A 24,683-nucleotide genomic window follows, 5' to 3' on the forward strand; every position below is an offset into this window, starting at 1 on the left:
CATTCCCTAATGTATGCAAGCTCCCTTAGTTTCGCTAGGTGGAATTTCTTCAATCATTTGAACTTGCTTTTTAGGAATTCAGGCACTTCAACAAACAAGGACTCTCATGAACATTTATGTTAGTGTGCCAGATAGTTCTCGACTATCAAAGTGTCAATTCACAAAGACTATCTTTTCAAGATAGAAGTGTATATAAAGACTGCAAACCTGTACATATTGTATAAAGACAGACTTTTCTCAAGATTCAATATTCCTTTTTGCTTCAAAATAAATTTCAGTTATTTGTGTAAATATTATAAAGTGAAGCAAATAAAGTTGTGTTCTGTAAACTTCAACCTTGGTTACAACACAACTCTATGGCGACGAGGTAAAAAAAAGCGACACTACAATTCATCGGCCCCAGTCGCCAACTCTATGGCGACGAGGTAAAAAAGCAACAAACTACAATTCTTCGGTCCCAGTTGCCAACTCTATAGCGACGAGGTACACACGAAACCAACACTACAATTCAACGGGCCCCAGTTGTCAACTCTACGGCGACGTGCTAAACAACAACGACACTCCAACCAGTTCTGACACACAGCTTACCTTACTATTTCTTGCACGCATCTCGCAATGGCTACTGCGGAACAACTCGCTACGATCTTCCAAGCCTTACAGCAGCAACAACAACAGTTTATGCAACAACAACAGGCAGCATTAATTCAGGCTATTCAAGCTATTTCTGTCTCTACACAGCCATCAGCTATTCCTCCGTTCTCTGCTTTTGATCCAGCTAAGGAAGAATGGTCAGTTTATTTAGCCCGCTTGCAACAGCATTTCATCTGCCATTCTGTCACAGATGATCAACGCCGCCGCGCACTATTTCTTAGTTCGGTTGGCAATGCTACGTGTGAATTACTACGTAAATTAAGTCCAGAAGAACACTTATCTGAGGTACCCTTCACGCAGCTCTTGGCCCGTCTCACGGAACACTATGCCAAAGCTCCTCACATAGTGGCTGCTCGCTATAAATTTTTTCAGAGCAGAAAGCAACCCCATCAGACACATACTGAATGGATAACTGAATTGCGTGGTCTAGCTAAACCCTGCCAGTTCATCTGCTCCAAGGACGGTTGTGGTTCATCCTACACTGATTCTCTCATTCGGGACATGATAATTTTACATACTCCTGAAGACAAAATACGTTTTGACGCTGTCAAACAGAGTAACCCTTCATTAGAAGACGTCCAGCGTATTGCTACGGTTTATGAGCTTACTACCAAGACTGCCGCAGCCATAGCTTCTCCACACGAAGTCGCACAAGTCTCTCCTCAGGCCCGCAAGTCCTCTGCTACAGTGAACCGTACGGATAAGGCGCTCTCCACCAAGCATTCTCGCCAGGTTCCCTCTCGTAATGCTACACGGAAGCCCAATTCTAAAAGCACCTCGAAACTCCTGCCTTCCTGCCGAGGTTGTTTTAAGCATCATGAACGTCGTGACTGTCGTTTTTTCAAAGCTACTTGTCAACGATGTAATAAACTTGGACACATTAAGACTGTCTGTCAAAGTTTGCTCCGCCCTGCTAAGCCTACTGCAGCGCGCCGGAAGCATATACAGCCCCGCCACGACATGGAAGTTGATCAGATCAATCTTATTCTTCCCACAAAGGATTCTCACAAAATCATCATTCCTCTCTCATTCTCTGATCGCTCTGTCGATTTTCAATTAGACACTGGATCACCTGTCTCTATTATTAACCTGACTACCTACCTCGACTTAGGTTCACCTTCATGCTCTCCAGCTGACATCCAGCTCGTGACATTTAACAAGAAGAAAATTGACATCAAAGGTCAAATTAAGCTTCAGGCTAGTTATAAAGGAATTCAGAAAGCCATTCCTCTTCTCGTAGTTAACAACTACACTGCATCAAACATTATGGGCATGGATCTATTTAACTTATTTGGTTTCCAGATACATGACAACATTAACGTCGTATCTACATTGCATCCTACTTCTGACGTTACCGCTCTCCTAGCGCAGTTTCCTGAAGTCTTCGACTCTCAGCTCGGAACAGCAAAAGACTATACAGCGCACATACAGCTGAAATCCGGAGCTAAGCCTCGCTTCCTCAAAGCACGTCCAGTACCCCTAGCACTTCAAGACCAGGTCACGAAAGAATTAGAAAGATGGATACAAACTGGAATTGTAGTACCAGTTACTTCTAGTCAATGGGCTACTCCACTAGTGGTAATCAAGAAACCTGATGGTAATGTTCGACTTTGTGGCGATTTTCGATCTACAGTCAACGCACAACTCGAAACCGATCTCTTTCCTATTCCACGTCCAGAAGACTTATTCCGTCGTCTCTCTGGTGGACAATTCTTCTCTCGAGTTGATCTTAAAGAAGCATATCTCCAGCTACTTTTAGACGAAGAATCTAAGAAATTTCTCACACTCAACACTCCTCTCGGACTGCTCCAGCTCCAGCGGCTCCCATTTGGTGTTTCATCCTCAGCGGCTATTTTTCAGCGCTATTTGGCTCAACTCACCGCCTCAATTCCCGGTTGTGCTAACTACCTGGATGATATTATTGTTACTGGAAAAGATCATCAGGAACATCTAACCAATCTCCGCCTTCTTCTCCAGAAATTGAAAGACAATGGCCTACGAGCGAATCTCGCTAAATGTACCTTCTTTCAGCCTCAAGTTCACTACCTCGGACATATACTTGATAAAAATGGAATTCGTCCTAGTATACAGAATGTCTCCGCGATAGTAAACATGCCAGCACCTCAGAACCTCAAGCAGCTTCAGTCCTTCATAGGCAAAGCGAACTATTATAATAAGTTCATTCCACACTTCGCTACAGTGGCAGCTCCATTAAACGCTCTACGTAAAAAAGGTGTTAAGTTTCAGTGGACTCCGCAATGCCAACAGGCATGGAAAACAATCAACAACGCCTTAATTCAAGCTATACAACTCACTCATTTTCAGCCCGACAAGATCATCACGCTAGCTACTGACGCTTCAGACTACGGTGTCGGTGCCGTTCTCTCCCAGAAGGATCGTCATGGACAAGAACGCCCCATCGCCTTCGCTTCGAAAACACTTAATGACCATCAACGTCGATACTCACAGATAGAGAAAGAAGCTTTAGCCATCATCTTTGGTATTCGCCGTTTCAATGAATATCTTTATGGCAACCATTTCCTGATCATTACCGATCATAAGCCTCTCGTACACTTATTCCATCCTGGTAATAAGATCCCAGAGAATTCCCTCAGAAAGCTTCAAAGATGGTCCATGTTCCTTTCTGATTATTCCTATCAGATTGTCTATCGAGCCACATCCCAGCATTGTAATGCTGATGCCCTCTCCCGCTTACCCGTTGGTCCTGATACTGCCTTCGATTCTCAAGAATCTGAATGTCTTCAGTTGGACATAGAACTTGAAGATACTGTATCCAGTTTTCCTATTGATGCTACCTGCATAGCTAAAGCTACGGATAAGGACAGTACACTTGCTACTGTACGTACTTACATCCGCAACGGTTGGCCTCTTCAGAGCACACTTCCTGCCCACCTGGCACCTTATCATCGTATGCAGCATCGTCTCACGACTCGTGCCGGAGTTGTACTGCTAGAAGCAGGCACCATCTTCCGAGTGGTTATCCCACTTAGCCTACAGAAACAAGTTCTCGAATTATTACACCAAAGCCATTGGGGTATCTCCAGAACAAAGCAACTCGCCCGTCAACACTGCTACTGGCCCGGTATTGATGCCGCCATCGAAAAGCTAATACGTCATTGTGAGCAATGTCAAACGAATCAGAACGCCCCGTCTTCTGATCTTGCTTCATGGCCTCCTGCTACTACTCCATGGGAACCAGTTCACATCGATTTCGCAGGTCCTTTCCTCAATTCCATGTGGTTAATAGTCATCGATTCACTGTCAAACTTTCCATATGTAGTGGATATGCATTCGACTACTACAACCCAAGCTACCATTCGTGCTCTCCAGAAAATCTTTACTACAGAAGGTTTACCGCAAGTACTCATTTCGGACAACGGACCTCAATTTACAGCTACTGCTTTTCAGAACTTTTGTACACATAATGGCATTCGTCATATCCTAGCACCACCTTTTCACCCTCAATCTAATGGTGAAGCTGAACGCTTCGTACAAACATTTAAAAGAAGTATGAAGAAAGCTGTCTCTTCAGGCTTAACTAAAGACCAAGCCTTGCTCCAACTCTTAAACAACTACAGAACTCTACCAGGCGCTGATAATATCACTCCTGCACAGAAGCTCCATGGACGACCTCACAGAACTTTACTTTCTCTGTTACAGCCTCTTCCGGCCCAGCATAAGACCTCACCAACGAAGTTCTCCCTCAACGACAAGGTCTACACCAGGACATTCAAATCCAACCCACTCTGGATACCCGGAGTCATCTGCAGATCTTTGGGTCATCGTCTCTACGAGATACAGACTACGGAGAAACGTATCTGCCGCCATCAAGATCAGCTACGTCTGCGCTACCGCCCCTGTCCAGCTATTGATGCTATTGCTAAACCAGATAAATCTATTGCTGAACGCGCTTTAGATCATTTAATAACAATGGGTTCCTTTCAGGACGAGACAGCGCCACTCCGCCCAGTTCCAGCTCCGGACAATACAACAGAGACATCAGCAGCTCCGCCCCAGCATCGCAGTCGCCGCCAGCGCCGCCGCCGTTTCACGCCGTACCGGCGTATTTAGGAGGGGAGGGTGTTGTATGTCCGGCGCTCCCTTTCTCGCTCCGCCAGCCAGCTGCACGCGCGCCTGTGTATCATTCTGCTAGCTTCGACGCGCAGCCCTCAGTGCGCGTGCCTGACCATCGAGTGTACTATAAATAGGAGCTCCCTGACTGCTCACTTGCCCACTTGCCCCGGTGTCCAGCTCCAGAATACACCCTACGTCGAGCACGGAGGCTACTCCTCTTGAAAATGTGCTTCGACCAGGTGGACTGAATTTCTGGCAGTACGAGGTTTCACCTCTGGTCACCGCTCCCTTACCTGTTTCCGCTGCCTATGTCCCGTAATTCTTTTACAAGCCATTTTCATTCCCTAATGTATGCAAGCTCCCTTAGTTTCGCTAGGTGGAATTTCTTCAATCATTTGAACTTGCTTTTTAGGAATTCAGGCACTTCAACAAACAAGGACTCTCATGAACATTTATGTTAGTGTGCCAGATAGTTCTCGACTATCAAAGTGTCAATTCACAAAGACTATCTTTTCAAGATAGAAGTGTATATAAAGACTGCAAACCTGTACATATTGTATAAAGACAGACTTTTCTCAAGATTCAATATTCCTTTTTGCTTCAAAATAAATTTCAGTTATTTGTGTAAATATTATAAAGTGAAGCAAATAAAGTTGTGTTCTGTAAACTTCAACCTTGGTTACAACAATACTCACAACAGCGAATATTAACACAGGTCCAATTACCATCACACTCACGATAATTGCTTCAATCGCTGACTAACGGCGACCCTCATTCCACAGAAGTACACACACAGTACTCTAAGGCAGTACAGTCTTCTGTCCCATACGTCGTCTGCAGTCCGACTACTCGCTGGACACACGGACACAAACACCACAACTCCTCGTTCGGACCTCGGTTGGACACTAGCGACAGCAACACCTCTGTCACCCTCAGCCCAGCCACCGATCCCCAACACACTGAATCTCAAACGGACTCCAGCGCTGAGTCCCACACTGACCGCGAGTCCAGCACCAACACTGATTGACTGTCCGCGGCTATCCTGCTTTTTTATAGCTTGGGTGATGTGTACCAGAATATCCGCGACGTGGCTAGAAAGGAAACATCTTCGTCGTATCTACTAGAAACTCACAGGTAAACCCGCCGACGAGAACAATACACGGAAAGGCAGCTTGGAGAAATTCAATAGACGCAGCCGTACGTATAAATCGGCTTCGGTGGTGGGGTCATGTGTGGCGAATGGAGGAGGATAGGTTACCTGTAATAATAAAGGACTTTGCTATAAACATGAAGAGAAGTGAGGGAAACGAAGACGACCATCTCCGCAGTACCTCATCATTCGGTACCTTATCCACCAGGAAAATCTTGAATATCCTGCGATAACACTGCATCTCTTTCCTTTTCTGCCTCTGCAAGTGATGACCATGTCTTTCTTCCACACAGTAGCATTGTCCACACAAAGTTCTGAAGAGATGTTTCCATATGTGCATGTTAGATGTAAAGAGGTTTCGTTTCTTACCGGTTAAGACAAAAATTATAATTATATTTTATGCTTTTCTATATACTTTTTGCTGTATGAGAGCATAGACCTGGGAACTGACACAGAACAATCTCGGAATTAAGCCGGTTACCATTGGAGCCGGAACAAGAAAGATCGAGATCAGTAACCTGGCCTTCGTAGAAGACATCGCGATCCTAACCAACAACTCTAAAGATGCTGCAGTTGCTTTTCAATCCCTACACGAGACAGCGGCAAAGGCAGGACTACAAATATAATACGACAAGACCGAGTACTTCGCGAGTAAGCACCCCGGGAAAGCCCCTTTGACGATCATCTATGGAAAGATAGGAAAAGTCAGTCATTCCAGTATTTTGGTGAATGGATCCACCCCAATGGTAGAGACGAAACCTCCATCTTAGAGAGATGTGCCAAACTCACTGCAGCTTACCAACTGTCGCAAAACCGTTACAACAAGAAGTTCACAGATATGAATTTTTGAAGCTTCCACCTAATCAGTATTTTATTAATGTATTGTTATTTTACAGTACCGGTTTTGACCATGTTAAGGTCATCCTCGGCTAACATAACATGTAGTCCCTAATTAAAACATCACTGATACAATAAGAATGTCGCATAGAATGTCTTGCTTGTCGCTTGGCCTCTTGATGCCTGCGGCATTCTCTTTCAAACAAGTTGACAGCGGTGGATGTAGTGTTCCGCCACAGTGACGGTCCACAGCACATTCTTCCCATGTCTGTACATTTATACCAGTTTTCTTCATGATGTGTTTCAGCTGGTCTTTAAAACACTTAAGAGGTGCTCCATGAGGTCTACTGCCGGAGCAAAGTTCACCATAAAGGATTTGGCAGGGAAGCCAGGTATCACCCATGCGGTGAACATGGCCTAACCATCTCACTTGATGAGCGATGATTGTTGCCTTACTGCTATTTAGCTGCGACTTGTCGAGAACTGCAGTGTTGGTCATATAGTCCTACCACTTAATATTCAAGTTGTATCTCATTTTCTGTTGGTGAAAGCGCTCAAGTTTTTGATATCACGGCGATAGAGTGTCCAAGTTTCACAGCCATACAGCAGCGTGGAAATGACAACAGCTTTGTACACCATGAGTTTGGTATGCAGTTTTAAGTCGTTATTCATGAAGACTCTGTGCATTAACCGTCCGAATGCTGCATGAGCAGCCCCAATTCTTTTATCAACGTCTTGTTCGCAGGTATACCGTTTAGACAAGATTCTTCCAAGATATGAAAAGTGATCAGTGGCATAATTATGAACTCTTATTACTAAATAGCGCTATGAGCCCATTTATATGTAAACATTGAAAATATATATATATAGAAAATGTCAGACTTCACAAAAGTTGGCATTAGGTACGCATTTGCAGAGAGGATCAACTTTCCCTTCAATTAATCCTTCGTCGCTTTGATTAATGCGAGAAAACTGTGTTGACGTCGAGTAGAATTTTTTCTTTTTCAAATCCGATCTCCGATAAATACTGGCTCAGTTGCAGTTGATTGTGAAAATTAAATATGTGAACTTCCCCTCTTTTGAACATACTTTATTCTTAGTGCGGTAATAACTATTATTCTATTATCATAGCATAGGCCTAAATGTAAAAGAAATTAAGTTTCGCTCGGCGCTTCCCCTCGGGCGGTCACTGGCAGGGCGGGGAAAAGTAATTACTGTATGCATGTGTTTATACTTTACTTAATTTCCTGGTTTTAAAAAATCTGCAAATGAAAGATCGCGAGCATATTGTTGAGCGCTAAAGCAAACACACACTTGTTTGCTCGTACAATGAAATACAGTATATATTTACCCTAGAATCACGCTTTGTTAATTTTCCCTTTTGAAACAACATTCGCTTGTTATACGTAAATTACTGTACGGTATCCAGTTTTTTATGAACGAACGTAGCCTCGTACATTTAAGAGGAGGCATGATCGATTTGTTCAAATGTTACAGTTTTTATCCTGTTATAATCAGTTTTTCATGGGATGTATTAAATATCATCAGCGGTCGTTGCAGGTTTGAGAGAGAAACACTTCAAAAGAAGTCTGGAATACATACACTACCAGATCAAAAGTATCTGGACACCCCTATGGAATGCGGAATTGAACTCTAGATACCACCAGAGCATTGTTGCCAACAGTGGAATGGGATTACCCACTAAACGGCTGCTTGAAAACCACCAGAAACCACTAACATCCCTCCTCCTCCTCCCCAACTTCCCCTCGTTAATCTTTGTTGAGTTACGAAAATACTACATCAAAAGGAAAATTAAGTATATACTTTTAGTTCAAAGGTTAAAATATTCGGAATATATTTGAAGGTGAACTCCCTAATAGTTATTGATCACTGATATATTTATTATTATTATTATTATTATTATTATTATTATTATTATTATTATTATTATTATTATTATTATTATTATTATTGTTGTTGTTGTACCGGGAGGTACACCTCAACTCCGTACATTCAAAAGAAGCGCCTTAAAAACTCTATCTAGCAAACAAAACGTGAAACTGCTACTGCATGAAGGTGGGACATTAATCAGAAGATGTCACTACTGAATAATTGAGAAGTTTGTCATTTTTAAGTTCCCTAAACTGTGCGAATTCATGTTTGTTTTGTTTTGGTATACATCAATATGTTCGAACTTTTCTCCATAGATGACTCTACAAAAACTGTGGTCATGCACTCTGGTGCAAGACGGAAGAATTACAATCACACAGTTCTTGTTCATTTTGAATTTACCAATAAAAATAAGAGGGCGGGTCCGGAGTCAGTCCAGAACTCTCTCAAACCGTCCCCTCGCGTATATAAGCTGCGGCCTTTCTGGCTACCTTGTCTTCTGATCGCCGTATTTCTGAGTGTGTGTGTGTGTGTGTGTGTGTGTGTGTGTGTTAAGACAGGAGGAGGGGCGCCTCATTCTTCGCCAGGCAGTCCATCTGCCAAGGTAATGACCACCAATCTTATATTTCTGTAGCTACCCCCGCAGACTTACACGAGGGGAAGGTTCAAATTTCTAATTATGTAACCTGCTGTTTTCTAAAATGTAAACCTTCTTTCGGCTAATGTAAAATTTCATAAATTCTTAAAACTGTAAATCGGGAATAGAGAGTGCGTTACCCTCTTGAGTTTACCTTCAGTTTAATTTGAGGTGACTATGATTTTGTAGCCTTTTCCCTTTTCTGTAAAGTGTTAGATTAATCTCCATTCTAGTCCCCTCAGTAGCTTGGGATTAGCCTCTGCATCAACGGGCCGAGAGCCCAATTAGGGCTTTATATCTAATTTTCTAGGAGCGCAAGTGTACGCCTCCATTCATTTTGTGTTCGGGCCAGTAATTTAACCTGTTCTTCTTTCTACGAAGGCCCAGTAGTTTGGGTAATTGATACCCCTGTGTAAAAATTTTAAATTGTACATTGTGCCTAGAGAGGCCAGGGATTGTAAGGTTTTGTGTAATGTTGTCTTAAGCGGGATGAAAGAAATTAGTTAAATTGGGAGAGCATGTAAACTCTTTTCTGTGTTTTCTAAATTCAACTAATATTGAGGGGTGCCTCTGGAAGGCTGTAAATTTGTTAGAGCAAAGTGCTCTTAAATTGGGTTATTCCTGTCCTTGTATAAACATTGAGATTTTGCAGACGTTGTGAATTTTGTAAACTGGAGCTTGTAGCTAGGAACTTGTAAATCTGGGGCTTGAAGTCCAAAGTTGTTAAATTCCCTAGTCTGGGATGTTCCACCCTCGTAGGAAAATTGGCATTGTACCTGAGATTTGTTGTTTTCACTCAGTGAAAAATTTGTTAGGTTTGTGATTGGTAAAGAAATATAACCTTTGTTTTGAAGTTGTAATTTAATTTTTGATATCGTAGATAGATCCATACTACCCAGCACCTTCTTTCACCTCTTTCTGCTCCACGGAAACTCCGCAATAATAATAATAATAATAATAATAATAATAATAATAATAATAATAATAATAATAATAATAATTGCTTTACGTCCCACAAACTACTATAACGATTTTAGGAGACGCCGAGGTGCCAGAATTTAGTCCCGAAGGAGTTCTTTTACGTGCCAGTAAATCTATCGACACGAGGCTGACGTATTTGAGCACCTTGAAATACCACCGGACTGAGCTAGGATCGAACCTGCCAAGTTGGAATCAGAAGGCCAGCGCTCTACCGTCTGAGCCACTCAGCCCGGCACTGATGTACTTTCCTAACACTTCAATAGAGGCACAGAGGAAGATGGTGTTTGCTATGTTTTCACAGTAGCCTACCTAATTTTTGAAATACTACGTTGGGTAGCTCATAAGGCAGCATTGTTTGTTTCTTCTCTGTCCTGCCTGAATCGATTTTTCAGGTATCATTTTATTTTTGACTTTACTTTCAATAATGACTGAACATTATCTTCAACTCCTCATTTGACCTTGGCAATACTAGCCGGGGCAGTACAAATGGTGCCAGCTCCTGAAACGGACTGGCGTTATTTGCATCGCAGAATTTCATGACTTTACACCAGATATTAGTGGTGTCAATGGCTTCAGACCATTTGACAAAGAACACATGATAAATTCATGTTTGCGCTGGCGTCGAAATTACAAGATTCGAGAAGGGAAATCAATGACTCTATGACAATATTAAGTGCATTTGACACTTGAAGAAGTGACGTTTTACTATGAAAGAAACACGCACTGAAGCGTTTCTTGCGTCTTAAACTTTTAATGCCATGCCCTGCATCTAAGCTCCGCCGACAGTTCAGGTTTTCCCCGGCTCGGCTTTTGGCGGCATTACGACTGTAAATGTCAAGAATTTAGATTTGAACTATTACATTATTATGTTGCATAGAACTTTAAATGAAAACACCAAAATATCCATTGACATAAGCATGAAGAAGACTAGACTTCCCACTGCCCACCGTGAGTTAAAATTTACCCACTGACTAAGAGTAGAAAACCCAGATTTAGTGGGAAAACCACGGTGTTGGCATCACTGCACAAGAGGCAGATACGTTAGTATAAAAGGAGGCGGGGTGAAGCAGATGAAAACCGACAACAGACTCAACTTAGAAAACAGGCTCCTGCTGTACAAATCCTCCATACGGTCAATCCTCGAATATGCCAATCCCGCCTGGGGGATCGCAGCCAAAACCCACCTTAACAAAGTTCAGCGCTTGCAAAATCGTGCACTTCGCATGATCACTGGTGCGCAATGGTATGAACGGAATCGCGACATACATAATGATCTAAGTTACATATTGACGAAATATACACTAGAATCCCGATCTCCGCTAGAAAATTCTACGCTAATCTTAACTCTAATCCCAATTCACTCATCTCAAACCTGGGAAAATATGAAACCGACGCGACGGTCTTCGCCACAGGAGGCCCAAGTCTCTCCTAAGTAAACCACCCTTCGGGGTGCAAGTCACATCCTGAACAGCGCGATTCCGTTCAAAGTACCACCACTTCCAACACCTATGCAGTTTAGCTTAAATTCCATCGAAAGTTGCACTCAAGGCCCATAAGGCTGAAGGGCTAAAATCGCTCACATTGATCTGGGTTATACGCACATATCCTACGAGACGCGTGGTCTACTACATCTCTGTTTTCTAAGAGAACTCTTGAGGACCCCCAGCCCCTGATCTTTTTTTTTGGGGAGGTGATCCGATGGGGAAATTGTACTAAATACCTGGGAGTTACCCTGGACAGAGGACTGATGTTTAAAGATCACGTCAACCGTATTTCGGCTCAGGCGATTCATCGCCTCTCAGAAATCATACCAGTTTTGATATCCAGGAATGAGCTAAGTACAGAAAACAGGTTCATCCTGTACAAGACCTCGTTAAGACCAATCCTCGAATATGCCAGTCCCGTCTGGGGAATTGGAGCTACGACTCACCTGGATGGGGTTCAAGCGCGTACAGAACTGCGCTCTGCGCCTTATCTCAGGAGCAGAATTGTTAGAACGGAATCGAGACATCCATAATGATCTCAACATTGAGGATATCTACATCAAGATCAAAAAGAATGTCCGTACATTCTACGCCAGCCTAACAGATAACCCAAATGCCCTAATCTCTTCGCTGGGCAACTATGAAACTGAGGGCTTACGCTACAAAAGGCCCAAAATCATATTAGTCAAAACCATCCACCGGGTGTAGACCATATTCTGGCCAGCTCGATTCCGCTCTAACCAACAGTTACACTGTTTGCCATCTATGCTGTCCCTTAGCACCATGATAAGAACTTCACTCAAAACCCCAATGGGTCGGAGGGCTAAAAACCCTCATCGACTAGTGTGGTCGTTGTTGTCAGGAGAGAAGCAGTAACAGCAGAATGGGTCGGTCAGGAGAGCTCGGTGACTTCGAACGTGGACTAGTCACTGGATTTCATCTGAGAGACAAATCCACCAGGGACATTTCAAACCTTCTAAAGCTCTCCAAGTTGACTGTTGGTAATGTGATTGTGAAGTGGAAACGCGAAGGAACAACCACAGCTAAATCAAGACCAGGCAGACCTCATTTAGTGACGCACAGTGACTGTCGAGCATTGAGGAAGGTAGGCCTATTTGTAAAAAAAAATCGCAAGAAATCAACGGAAGGAATCAGTCCTGAGTTCCAAAGTGGTACCAGCAGTCCAGCCATCACAATGACTGCGCGTCGGGAGTTAAAAAGAATGGGGTACACATACCTGCCAACTTTCGCGATTTAGGCGAGAGACTTCCGCTTTTGGACAGTTTTCCCGCCTCCCGATTATGATATTATTTCTCCCTATTTTAGCTTTTTTTTTTTGCGAATTTCAAACATTTGTTTTCAAATCCCGCCATTTCAGCTTTTTATGCCAGTAGCCGGAAATCGCTTTCAAATGAAATATCAACGTTTACTAATACGAGAAATGCGCGCGAATGTGCGATGTTTATTGAAACCTGTATATCGCGACGCGTATATCGATTGCCAATCTCTCTTTCTCGCGTGCTATGTTCGTGTTCGTTCACATCAGTCTAGTCTATTCTAGAGACTAGTTGCTAGATTTGTAGTCTTTTTCGTAATTTAGTGACAGAATTTCAAAGATAGCAAGTGGTGACTTTTCTAAAGATTTTAGGAGACATTTGGAGACAATTTTGGCGAATTTTAATGTATAATTTGATAAAAATAGCATTGCACTTCGCATAAACGCTTGATGCAATATATTAATAGACTATGTGCATTTGCTAAGTAATGGCATCCAAGTGCATGACTGATTCACACGTGTGGATCATGAATTCATACTGTTTTCGGAAGGCTTATCAGAGACCGATCATCTGACTCACATACTTCCTGTAAGGGAATAGTGATGTGTAATTTTTAGCCTTGTAGCCCCGTATAAGAACAGTCGGGTTTTGAGACAGTACGTCTTGTAATAGTATATACCATAGTACTCCTGTATTGCGCAAGATATGTAAAATAAGCAGTTTTGACCAATTGTATCTCCTGATTTTCCTGATTTTCATATCAAAATCTCCTGATTTTAAGTTGGCAGGTATGGGTAGGCCTACACATCATTACAGAACTTGTATTGTTGCAAGAGACCGCATTTATGAAAAGTTTTTGTAAAAGATTAGGTCTACAGTTAAATTGAAATGTAATAGATTCTTTCTCAATCAGTCAAAAAAGTATCTATTATCCATTTCCTCTCTATGATTATTTAATAAAACATACTCCTTTTCATTTCTCATTTATCATCTCTGGAAATTTAAGTATTGAATTACGGGCTATTATTTTGAAGTGGAAATTTGGAATTAAAACTTCTAACTGAAATTTTAGTATTAAAAAAAAGAAAGGGAACCTTTCACATCGTATGTAACTTACTGTATAGTCTTGTCCATGACAGTGAGTGCTGTTCTTGACGTGGTAGTTAAATTATGTAATTTCCTTCAGTCTTATCAAGTTCGCAAGTAGTTTCCGGTTACAGTTTTCCCAAGTGGGTCACTCATTTTACCTTATTAGAGCACTCAAGGTCACTCGAGAAATCAATACCTCCCTTTCAGGCGCTCCTTTTTACAAAATAACGTGCCTTAGGAAGTAGTGACATTATGCGTTTGATTTACTGTACACTAATTGTTCGGTCTGCTGTCTTTCTACAACCTCCCATCATTGCGTACCTTTATGGCTTGTAAAACAGACCATAAACAACGTCCTTAAGTGGGAGGAGAAAAATGATTGATTGATGGCCAGGCTTATGGGACTTAACTTCACTGTCATCCGATCCACTAAAGATGAGATACTTTATCTTCTCGATTCCGTGAAGAACGTGTGACGGAAAAATGAAAGGTAAATCCTTGTCTTTGCCGGGCTGTGCGGCTCAGACGGTGGGCAGGTTCGATCCTGGTTCAGTCCGGTGGTATTTGAAGGTGTTCAGATACGTCAGCCTCGTGTCGGTAGATTTACTGGTACGTAAAAGAACTCCTGCGGGACTACATTCCTACACCTCGGCGTCTCCGAAAACCGTAAAAGTAGTTAGTGGGACATAAAGCAAAATAACATTATTATTATTATTATTATTATTATTATTATTATTATTATTATTATTATTATTATTATTATTATTATTATTATTTATTAAATCCTTTGTAACCTCCGTGGCTCAGACGGCAGCGAGAGCGAGTCGGCCTCTCACTGCTGGGTTCCGTGGTTCAAATCCCGGTCACCCCATTTGAGATTTGTGCTGGCCAAAGCGGAGGCGGGACAGGTTTTCCTTGGGGTACTCCAGTTTTCCCTATCATCTTTCATTCCAGCAACACTCTCCACTATCATTTCATTTCATCTGTCAGCCATTAATCATTCCCCCAGAGGAGTGCGACAGGCTTCGGCAGCCAGCACAATTCCTATCCTCGCATTAAGATGTGGGCTTCATTCATTCCATCCCTGATCCGGTCATTGACTGGAAAACAGGTTGTAGGTTTTCGTTAAATCCTTGTCTTTAAAGTAGTCCACTGAATATCAGAAGGATCAATTTTACAAAGGAATTTGCTTTGTTTTTCGGCATAATCCACTCCGAATTCAGTATATCAGACTGCTAAAGTGACGCAGAGTTTGATAAAGTTAATTGACTCCCTGACCACCTGCTGAGACCTGTTACAAACTCAAACAATACAAAGGTTTGGAATGCGGGCAGGTGTGCGATCATTTATCCCGAACTAAATGGTAGGTCAATACCCGGACGAATTTGTTTTAAAAGGGTGGTTGGACTGCTCCATTACATTGAGGTGGGCGTTAGAAACCGATTTATCGAGCAAGTGGCTGTGCGGCTTGGGTCACATAGCTATCAGCTTGCATTCGGGAGATAGTGGGTTCGCACCCCACTGTCGGCAGCCCTGACGATGATTTTCCGTAGTTTCCTATTTTCACACCAGGCAAATGCTGAGGCTGTATCTACGTTAATAAAGGAGACGGTCGCTTCCTACCTACACCTAGCCCTTTCCTATCCCTTCGTCGCCATAAGACCTATCGGTGTTGGTGCCACTTAAAGCAAATCGTAAAAATAAAAATAAAAAACGATTGAAATAATTATGTACGAAACATAGGTATTAATGACAAAAATGTATGGAACAGATATGAAAATGGGGATCTCTGGTTAAAATTCAAGAAAAATGCATCCAGAATGAAAGACATGAACAAAAATCCACAGTTCTGGCCCTTCTCAGGCAAGCAACTCAATGTTGAAAAGATTTTTGGGATATGAGCTACGAATTTTAGGTAAATAAAATATAATACATTATGAGAATATATTCTTTATTTATTCCTAAAAATTACTATCCTTTTCTTAATCATCGTTATCCGGTCGATTAAATTAGCAGTTTGCCTTTTTCTACCGCTGCGACCGCTAATATGAGTCAATGCATTGTTTCACTTAAGCACCACTATGAACGCTATTGTTCAAAAAATCAGAAAACGCCTGAGGCTATTGGAACAAGGAACACGATACAGAAATGAAATGGCGTATGGCTTTTAGTGCTGGGAGTGTCCGAGGACAAGTTCGGCTCTCCAGATGCAGGTCTTTTGATTTGACACCCGTAGGCGACCTGTGCTTTGTGATGAGGATGAAATTATGATGAAGACGACACATACACTCAGCTCCCATGTCAGCGAAATTAACCAATGATGGTTAAAATTCCCGACCCTGCCGGGAATCGAACCCGGGACCCCTCTGACCAAAGGCCAGCACGCTGACCATTTAGGCATGGAGCCGGACGATACAGAAATAATTACGTAAATTTAATTGGGTTTGAATTTGAATAAAAAAGAAAGTAAAGTAACAAGCGATTTTGGGCTGTCTTTTCCGGAACTGCATTTAGGCCGGAAGTGATTTTTCGATCTTTTATTTTTTATTTTTAGTTTGATAGATCTATCAAGGACTCACAATTTGAAACATTTCCGGGACCTTTAGTCCTTCAACTTTCTGCACAATTGAGTAAATTGCTTAATTGTACTTTTCTCGTAGTATGGGGTCCCCTAATTTGTCTGCTAACAAGGGAACTGTCTACACTGTCATATCGAAATCGACAATGAAATTTGGTAGAGAGGATGAGGGGTTCATAAGAAAGCAATATACAAAAATTCAGCTGCCATTTCGATCAGTAAGGTCCTGAAATCGATACGGAAATATCCAATAGAATTGCACGCGTTAGGGTATAGCTCGACGTGGACAGCCCTGGTGACCAGCTGAAGCGACCGGGTTACCTTGAGCTTTCTGCGCTAGGCAGTTGACACATGTTCTTTTGAGAGAACATTCATGAATCTGGCTAATGTTCTAGAGTATGCTTTACGTTATTTCCGTGAAAAAGGTGAAATAACTTCGGAAGAAAGGGAGATGGGTCGACATGTGATCGAACTAATGGGAAATCATCTCATGGGTGCCAACATCGTCTCCGAGTCGTGTCTGGAGAAAAATAGTGACAGTGAAAGTGATAGTGGAAGAAGCGACACCTTATCCGCATTATCTGAAAGAGAAGGCAGCACACCATTGCCAGGAACAAGATGTGTTATGGCGCCGATGACCTTCGATGTTAGGCCCCTTAAAACAAACATCAAGATGTGTTGCGAATCCGACTTTGAGCCCCGAGTCTGATTCCCGTCAATCCAGTGAAGAGACACCGCAGTCACCTGGCAAATCTACTAGCTCAAGCTATGCTTCCAGTCCACAGAATAAAGTAAAACAAACTGTAGGTCTTGCGTACAAGAGAAAAGCTGTAAATTTATTGTTAAATAAGGGGGGTAAGAAGCGGCTATCATTAACCACTGTTCGCAAAAGTTGTCGTAAGGTGACGTCACTACAACAACTGTACAGGTGGAAGAACCAATTAGAATCTACATCTGTAAGCCCCATTGAACACAGGAAATTGATGCATACAAAATTATTTTCACGCTTTACATAAACAAGAAGACAAGCGGAATGTATGCGATGAAGACTTGCGACTGTCGGCCTTGTAAGTTTCAAGAGAGATTTCAAGGGGCGAACTAATTTCAGCGCATGTGCTAGTTGGTTGAGTCGTTTTAAGGAAAAGTACAGAATGGAAAGTAGAAAATTACGAAATTGGAATCCCGTACGTACTGTATCTGCAATAAGAAGACGAAAATGATAAAGTCGCAAAGAAATTTGTAGAAGCAGCTACAGAGCGATTTTTAGACTACACCGCTTCTTCAATATACAATACTGATCAGAGTGGTTTCGTGCGCGAAATGAAAGCGAAAAGGACTCTGTCGTTTGTTGGTGAGAAACATATAGAAACAGTTGCTCACTCAGTTAGTGCACTCACCCATTCATACACAATTATGCCTACAATTAGTATGGCCGGTACTCTTTTCCCGAAATTATTCATTGTACTACAGGAGGCAACTGGAACTTTCGGTCCGAGAGTTTCCAAAAAAAAATGTTTCATGCTAGAAATATATTGTAACAGCCACAGAATCAGGGAAAATGGGGAAAAAGGAATTAAAGTATTGGTTTAAAGAACCCTTCTTGCCATTTGCGGAAGAGAAGTGTTTGCTTCTGCTAGATTGCTGGACTACTTATAGTGATAAGAGCTGTCTTGAAGACATTCCTCCAGGCAACAGTATATAAATTCTCTAGATTCCTCCCGGCACTACAGGGAAAATACAGCCCATGGACAAGTTTTTCTTCCGGCAGTGGAAGGCTTTGCATCACCGCTTAACAGACATTGTGCCGACTTGAAAAGACTTTCAGTTTGATCTCTATCAGAGAAACAGCATACTGAAAATGCAGTCCTTCATTCGTTTTCAGTTTTCTTCCCCACGGTTCGCAACTAATTATACAACGAAGAGATCTCTCGAGTTCAAAGCGCCTGCGAAATATTGCCTTCAAACAAGTAAAGAAAACTGTGAAGAAAATTGTGACCTCAAAGTGCATATAGACTACGTTGTGCATGGAGCCAAAATATTTGTCTTTTTGTCATGCGAACAACGCACCTCATTTATGTTTCACATTCGTTCCGTAAAATAAAGTGACCTTGACGCCTGGCAGCCTGGCATTTCGTTCTCTCTCTCCAGCACAACTGCAACTCCACTCCTCTGTGCACCGCACGAGCCAGCAAGAAGCAAGGGTTGTCCAGTAAGCTGGGTTGTCACACGGATTTTGTATCAAGATTTCGAAACCTTCCAGTTCGACATGGCAGGTAAATTTTTGTACATCGCTATTTTATGGGTCTCCTCATGGTCTCTGCGAAATTTCATTGTCGATTTCTATACGACAGTATGTTTTCAACATCAAAATGCACTTTAAAAGACAGAAATACAAATAATGCATTTATCATAAATATGTAGGCCTAAATACTAAAACAATTTGTGTTTAAAGAAAACGAAAATTCATGAAAATTGTAGCCCTAGTAATGGTCAAGAAAACTCAAGACAGGAGAGGTGAAAAATAATGTTGAGCCGGCGTCGAAGCGAGCGAAAGATCTTTGAAACTAGGTCAAACGCACCCTCCAACCTTACTGGCCCACCCTTTGATTGATGCAGACGGGCTTCTTGAAAACAAGTGCTCTTGCCAAATATATCTACTTCACCACAATAACTTTAGTGTATCCTAGTATCTAAAGCCGTACGCGCGTGTTTTAGTTCTCTTTAGTACCGTTAAGTTTCTACGTAATTGTGTCGGAAGTCTGCTGTAGACTGTTTTTAAAAAATAAATGCGCGGAAGGTGATCAGTCAAAGGGTGCCTGACAACAAAATGCTGCTAGAAGTCCAGGCATGTGCCGGTAAAGGGTTGTAATAATAATAATAATAATAATAATAATAATAATAATAATAATAATAATAATAATAATAATGTGTGATCATCAATCCATAGACTGGTTAGATGCAGTTCCCCATACAACCATCCTGTGTTAAACTTCTCATTTCTACATATCTACTACATACTACATCTATTTAGATCTGTTTTACCATATTCATGCCTTGGTCTACCCCTACCGTTCTTACCGCCTACACTTCTCTCAAAACCTAACTGAGCAAGTTTTGGGTGTCTTACGATTAATCTTCTAATTATCTCTCTTCTCCTGGTCAAATTGCACCATATCATTTTCCTCTCAACAATTCGATTCAGTATCTCTATTTCACTATTTTTCTACGTTAGTATACCACATCCAGTGCTCCACAAGAACACGTCCACGCAGTGTTAGTAACGAACACAGGAAGCCAAGTGTTCGTATCCCGGAAGCCAGTTGCTGAAGAACACCCTATGTGCGGGGGACACATACGAAGAATACATCCACGGTATCTCCTGCCTGTCGTAAGAGGCGACTAAAAGGGGCGACCAAGGGAGGATGGAACTGGAACCATGAGATTACTTGTGATTAGTACCATTAAGCGAGGAACACCATGGGTCAACGTTACTTGCGATTAGTACCATTATGTGAGGAACACCATGGGTCTGGGTGTTGCCTGTGATTAGTAGACTACCATCGTGCTCATTCCACCGAGGCGGTGGAGCCGGCGCGCGGCATCACGGACTAGTGTCCGTGCGGTAGGACCTGCCGTGCGCCGCGCTGAATTGCGTTGGTTCCCCTGTATTCAAAACGGGTCTGCGTTACCTATGAGTAGTACTACTATATGAGGAGCACCATGGGTCTACGTTGCCTGTGATAGGTACCACCATGTGAGGAACACCACGGGGTTGTGCATTGCCCGTGATTAGTACAACTGTATGTCGACGACCATGGGTCCGTGTTGCCTGTGAGTAGTGCCTTTATGTGACGAACACCATGGGTCTGTGTTACCTGTGGGTGGTACCATAATATGTGGTACACCGTGGGTCTACATTGCCTATGATTAGTACCACTATGTGAACAATACCATGAGTATACGTGGCCTGTGATTAGTCCCCCTAAGTGAGGAACACCATGGGTCTGCGTTGCTTGTGAGTAGTACCCTTATATGAGGATCTGTGTTACCTGTGAGTGGTGCCATTGTGTGTGACATACCATGGGTCTATATTACGGTGATTAGTACCACCATGTGAGAAACACCACGAGCCTACGTTGCCTACGTTACCTAGGCTTAGTACCACTATAATATGAGAAACACCATGGTTATGCTTTACCAGTGACTAGTACTGCATGAGGGGCCGGTGACCTGGATTTTGGACGCCTTTGGACAACAAGCATCATCTCAGAAAATAAGGCATTGTGAATCGGATCCACTGATTGTTTTTGATTCATTGTAATTTTTCATCTTCATTCGTTTTAGATTTTGGTCAGTGGATACATTTTGAAGTTTTATCGTTTCATTTAGTTGCACCTCGTATCATTAGGGGCCGATGACCTAGCTGTTAGGCTGCTTTAAACAACAAACATCATCATTTGCTGAAGAAGCCGGGTTTCAAAGTGCTCCATCCAGGTTACTAATTTACCATTGGTGAAGTAACGAGTTTTGAATAGACTACGCGGAGAGAGCCGTGTAGTTGTTAGCTTGCATTCATGTTACCGTGGATTAGACCTCCACCGTCCATGTCTGTCTGTTAGGTCATGAGCCCAGAGGCTGGTTGGATCCTCAAATAGCACCACCAAAGGTTATGCGGTTATAATGAAACCCCCAAAACCAATGACAGCACCAAAATGAGGCGTACTAGGCAAGATGAGGTGTGAGGTAGTTTGCCATTGCCATTGCAGCACGACTGACCCTATGAGCAACACCTTTCATAACACCCAGATGCACTAGTCGTGCTCTGAATGTCAGTACTCAGTACTACCCATAGCCATACCCCAGCAGCTTCCGTATGTCACAGCCATGGATGTTCACAGGGACTTCGGTGGAAGCTACACTTTACTCTGGCCTGTGCCAAGAGATGGATGCAAAAGTACTGTATCCATGAAGAAATGACAGCAGGCAGCCACCGTCCATAGTATCCCATTTTCACACCAGGCAAATGCGATGTAAGATTGAATCTGTGTTCTCCCAGGGAGATACTCTTTATTGTTACTGAATTCCAAGAAGACCAGTTGCCTTGCCTTGTTAACATTCTTATCTTGAACTGAACTGTCACCCAGTCAAGTTATAAATTATCGAGCTGAATGGTGCAAAAAATTTAATGTCTTCCTCATTCCGTGACGCACTTACTGCTTTACTGCTGTCTTGAAATACTAGATAATTTGTTCCTTCAGACGTCATTATGACGTGACAGTACCTTGTCTGCAACTTTATCTCACGAACATGCGATAGAGTAGTGTGTTGTACTAGATTAGACGTTCGCTTCTTCCTCTTCTTCTTCTACAGCTTTTCAGACATCTGTGTGGTCGCGGGTACGAACTACGTCGCACATGTGGCTTTGGCCCTGCTTTACGACCGGATGCCCTTCCTGACACAACCGTATTTGGAGGCATGTAATCACTATTGCGTGTTTATGTGGTGGTTGCTATTGTAGTGTGCTGTCTGAATAGCAAGATAAAAGTGTTGGGACAAACACCCATTCCTCGGATCAGAAGAATTTATCAGCGCGATTAAAATCCCCGACCCGGCCGGGAATCGAACATGGGACCTTCCGAACCGAAGGCCTCAACGCAGGCCACTTAGCCAAGGAGTCGAACATTAGACGTTCGGCTTCTCGGTTCATTATTGCGTGATCGAGTCCCAGCACAGTCATTTGGCATTTTAAGAGTGCTGAAAATGAACAATGAACGTAAACATAAAAATTAGATGTTCTGTAACCGTTCACAGTTGATCACGTATACATAAATACAACCGTCCAATTGCCGGGCTTGGTAGCTCAGGTGGTAGAGCGCTGGCCGCCTGAGCTCAGGTTGGCGGGTGCGATCCCGGCTCAGTCCGGTGGTATTTGAAGTTTCTCAGATACGTCAGCCTCGTGTCGGTAGACTTACTGGCACGTTAAAGAACCCCAACGGGACAAAATTCTGGCACCTCGGCGTCTCCGAAAACCATGAGAGTTATTAGTGGGACGTAAAACAATGTTTAAAAATAATTTCAGTGACTGAGCGAGTTAGCTATGCGGCACGAGGCGTGTAGCTTCCTTCCCACTCCTAGCCCTTTCCTATCCCATCGTCGCCGTAAGACATCTCGGGACCGGGCGAGTTGGCCGTGCGGTTGGGGGTGCGCGGCTGTGAGCTTGCATCCGGGAGATAGTGGGTTCGAATCCCACTGTCGGCAGCCCTGAATATGGTTTTCCGTGGTTTCCCATTTTAACAGCAGGCAAATGCTGAGGCTGTAACTTAAGGCCAAGGCCGCTTCCTTCCAACTCCTAGGCCTTTCCTATCCCATCGTCGCCGTAAGACTTCTCGGGACCGGGCGAGTTAGCCGTGCGGTTGGGGATGCGCGGCTGTGAGCTTGCATCCAGGAGATAGTGGGTTCGAATCCCACTGTCGGCAGCCCTGAATATGGTTTTCCGTGGTTACCCATTTTAACACCAGGTAAATGTTGGGGTTGTACCTGAATTAAGGCCACGGTCGCTTCCTTCCCACTCCTAGCCCTTTCCTATCCCATCGTCGGCGTAAGACCTCTCGGGACCGGGGGAGTTGGCCGTACGGTTGGGGGTGCGCGGCTGTGAGCTTGCACTTGGTAGATAATGAGTTCGAACCCCACTGTTGGTAAACCTGAAGATGGTTTTCCGTGGTTTCTTCATTTTCACACCAGGTAAATGCTGGGGTTGTACCTGAATTAAGGCCACGGTCGCTTCCTTCCCACTCTTAGCCCTTTTCTATCCCATCGTCGCCATAAGACCTATCTGTGTCGGTGTGACGTGAAGCCACTAGCAAAAAAAAAAAAAAAGACCTCTCTGTCGCCGTGACGGAAAACAAGGAGTATCAAAGTAAGTTAAGCGTAAATAATAATAATAAAAAGAGTAATAATGTGGTTGGCTTTACGTCCCAATAGCTATTTTTACGGTTTTCAGAGACGCCGATGTGCCGAAATTTAGTCTCGCTGGAGTTATTTTACGTGCCGGAAGGCTGACGTATTTGAGCACCTTCAAATACCACCGAACTGAACCGTCTGAGCCACTCAGCCCGGCTTAAACGCAAACATAAGAGCTTGCAAAGTCCAAACTTCCCCGCTTCATTTTATGCGGACCGGGCGAGTTGGCCGTGCGCGTAGAGGCGCGCGGCTGTGAGCTTGCATCCGGGAGATAGTAGGTTCGAATCCCACTATCGGCAGCCCTGAAGATGGTTTTCCGTGGTTTCCCATTTTCACACCAGGCAAATGCTGGGGCTGTACCTTAATTAAGGCCACGGCCGCTTCCTTCCAACTCCTAGGCCTTTCCTATCCCATCGTCGCCATAAGACCTATCTGTGTCGGTGCGACGTAAAGCCCATAGCATTTTATGCGGAACATAAAAAATCAGAACGCACCGCTATTCAGACATCCGTAATTGCACAATGGCGTCGTTGGTTGAAAGGCTGGTTGCAATTTATTAGACTTGTCCCTGCTTGAATGACAGGAAGAACATATCATACAAGGAGCTGTGTTGAAAGCTAATGTATGGTCATTAATTCCGCGTGAATTGAATTCATTGTGTTCTCTGGTCTCATTGGCTAATACTTCCGTTTGCGTCGTTGATTGTGAATTCCTAAATAATTTGATGTGATTAAGTTTTATGTTTACCGGGCGAGTTGGCCGTGCGCGTAGAGGCGCGCGGCTGTGAGCTTGCATCCGGGAGATAGTAGGTTCGAATCCCACTATCGGCAGCCCTGAAGATGGTTTTCCGTGGTTTCCCATTTTCACACCAGGCAAATGCTGGGGCTGTACCTTAAATAAGGCCACGGCCGCTTCCTTCCAACTCCTAGGCCTTTCCTATCCCATCGTCGCCATAAGACCTATCTGTGTCGGTGCGACGTAAAGCCCCTAGCAAAAAGAAGTTTTATGTTGTTATTTGTATTATTAGAGGGCGGGTTCACATACACTAAAGGCT

The sequence above is a fragment of the Anabrus simplex genome, chromosome 1 (genome assembly GCF_040414725.1).
Source record: "Anabrus simplex isolate iqAnaSimp1 chromosome 1, ASM4041472v1, whole genome shotgun sequence".
NCBI lineage: Eukaryota > Metazoa > Arthropoda > Insecta > Orthoptera > Tettigoniidae > Anabrus > Anabrus simplex.